This window comes from Carcharodon carcharias, chromosome 19 (genome assembly GCF_017639515.1).
Source record: "Carcharodon carcharias isolate sCarCar2 chromosome 19, sCarCar2.pri, whole genome shotgun sequence".
NCBI classification, from domain to species: domain Eukaryota; kingdom Metazoa; phylum Chordata; class Chondrichthyes; order Lamniformes; family Lamnidae; genus Carcharodon; species Carcharodon carcharias.
In genome coordinates, this window is record NC_054485.1 from 89759403 (window position 1) to 89762381 (window position 2979).

The window sequence follows — 2979 nt, forward strand, 5'->3', positions numbered from 1 at the left end:
CTCTTCCCCACTGTACTTGCATTTTCTCTTCCCCCTGTCGATGCAGATTCTCTTCCCGCCTGTATATGCAGTTTCTCTTCTCCCCGTACATGTGGTTTCTCTTCCCCCCTGTACATGCGGATTCTCTTCCCCGCTGTACATGCAGCTTCTCTTCCCCCTGTACATGCGGTTTCTCTTCCCCCCTGTACATGCAGTTTCTCTTTCCCCGTGTACTTGCAGTTTCTCTTCTCAACCTGTACATGCTGTTTCTCTTCTCACCTGTACATGTAGTTTCTCTTCCCCACTGTACATGCAGTTTCTCTACCCCCTTGTATATGCAGTATCTCTTCCTACCTGTACATGCAGTTTCTCTTCTCCCCTATACTTGCAGTTTCTCTTCTTCCCGGTACATGCGGTTTCTCTTCCCCCCTGTACATGCAGTTTCTCTTCCCCGCTGTACATGCGGTTTCTCTTCCCCCTGTACATGCAGTTTCTCTTCCCCACTGTACATGTGGTTTCTCTTCCCCCCGTACATGCAGTTTCTCTTCTCCCCTGTACATACAGTTTCTCTTTCGCCCTGTACATGCGGTTTCTCTTCCCCTGTACATGTGATTTCTCTTCCCCCCTGGAAATGTGGTTTCTCTTCCCCCCTGTACACGTGGTTTCTCTTCCCCCCTGTACATGCAGTTTCTCTTCCCCCCTGTCCATGCGGTTTCTCTTCCCCCCTGTACATGTGGTTTCTCATCCCCCTGTATATGTGGTTTCTCTTCCCCCCTGTACATGCAGTTTCTCTTCTCCCCTGTACATACAGTTTCTCTTTCGCCCTGTACATGCGGTTTCTCTTCCCCTATACATGTGGTTTCTCTTCCCCCCTGTACATGCGGTTTCTCTTCCTCCCATACATGTGGTTTCTCTTCCCCCCTGTACATGCAGTTTCTCTTCACCCCCTGTACATGCAGTTTCTCTTCCCCCTGTACATGTGGTTTCTCTTCCCCCTCCCTTGTACATGTGGTTTCTCTTCCTCCCTGTACATGTGGTTTCTCTTCCCCCCTGTACATGTGGTTTTTCTTCCCCCCTGTACATGCGGTTTCTCTTCCCCCCTGTACATGTGGTTTCTCTTCCCCACTGTACATGCGTTATCTCTTCCCCCTCCCCTGCACATGTGGATTTTCTTCCCCCTGGACATGCTGTTTCTCATCTCCCCTGTACATGCGGTTTCTCTTCCTCCCTGTACATGTTGTTTCTCTTCCTCCCTGTACATGTGGTTTCTCTTCCTCCCTGTACATGTGGTTTCTCTTCCCCCGGACATGTGGTTTCTCTTCCCCCCTGTACATGCGGTTTCTCTTCCTCCCTGTACATGTGTTTTCTCTTCCCCCCTGTAGATGCGGTTTCTCTACCCACCCCAGTGCATGCAGTATCTCTTCCCGCCCTTGTACATGTGGTTTCTCTTCTCCCCTGTGCATGCAGATTCTCTTCCCCCCTGTATATGCAGTTTCTCTTCCAACCCCAGTACATGCAGTTTCTCTTCCCACCTGTACATGTGGTTTCTCTGCGCCCCTGTACATGCAGTTTCTGTTCCCGCCTGTTCATGTGGTTTCTCTCCCCCCCTGTACATGCAGTTTCTCTTCCCCCCTGTACATGCAGTTTCTCTTCCCCCCTGTATATGCAGTTTCTCTTCCCCCCGTACATGTGGTTTCTCTTCCCCCCTGTACATGTGGTTTCTCTTCCCCCCTATACATGTGGTTGCTCTTCCTCCCTCTACATGTGGTTTCTCTTCCTCCCTGTACATGTGTTTTCTCTTCCCCCCGTATATGTGATTTCTCTTCCCCCCTGTACATGCGGTTTCTCATCCCCACTGTACATCTGGTTTCTCTTCCCCCTGTACATATGGATCCTCTTCCCCCCTGTATATGCAGTTTCTCTTCCTCCCTGTACATGTTGTTTCTCTTCCCCCCTGTACATGCGGTTTCTCGTCCCACTCCCCAGTACATGTGTTTTCTCTTCCCCCCTGTACATGTGGTTTCTCTTCCACCCGTACATGTGGTTTCTCTTCCCTTCTGTACATGCGGTTTCTCTTCCCCCCTGTACTTGCGGTTTCTCTTCCACCCAGTACATGTGGTTTCTCTTCCCCCCTGTGCATGCAGTTTCTCTTCCCCCCTGTATATGCAGTTTCTCTTCCAACCCCAGTACATGCGGTTTCTCTTTCCACCTGTACATGTGGTTTCTCTTCGCCCCTGTACATGCAGTTTTTGTTCTCACCTGTTCATGTGGTTTCTCTTCCCCCCTGTACATGCAGTTTCTCTTACCCCCTGCACATGCAGTTTCTCTTCCCCCATGTATATGCATTTTCTCTTCCCCCCTGTACATGTGTTTTCTCTTCCCCCCGTACATGTGATTTCTCTTCACCCCTGTACATGCGGTTTCTCACCCCCCTGTACATCTGGTTTCTCTTCCCCCTGTACATGTGGATAATCTTCCCCCTGTATATGCAGTTTCTCTTCCTCCCTGTACATGTGGTTTCTCTTCCCCCCTGTACATGCAGTTTCTCTTCCCCCTCCAGAGTACATGTGTTTTCTCTTCCCCCCTGTACATGTGGTTTCTCTTCCACCCGTACATGCGTTTTCTCTTCCCTCCTGTACATGCGGTTTCTCTTCCCCCCTGTACTTGCGGTTTCTCTTCCACCCGGTACATATGGTTTCTTTTCCCCCCTATACATGCGGTTTCTCTTCCCTCCCCTGTACATGCAGTTTCTCGTCCCGCCCTTCAACATGCGGTTTCTATTCCCCCCTGTACATGCAGTTTCTCTTCCCCCCTGTATATGCAGTTTCTCTTCCAACCCCAGTACATGCGGTTTCTCTTCCCACCTGTACATGTGGTTTCTCTTCGCCCCTGTACATGCAGTTTCTGTTCCCGCCTGTTCATGTAGTTTCTCTTCCCCCATGTACATGCACTTTCTCTTCCCCCTGTACATGCAGTTTCTATTCCCACCCCAGTACATGC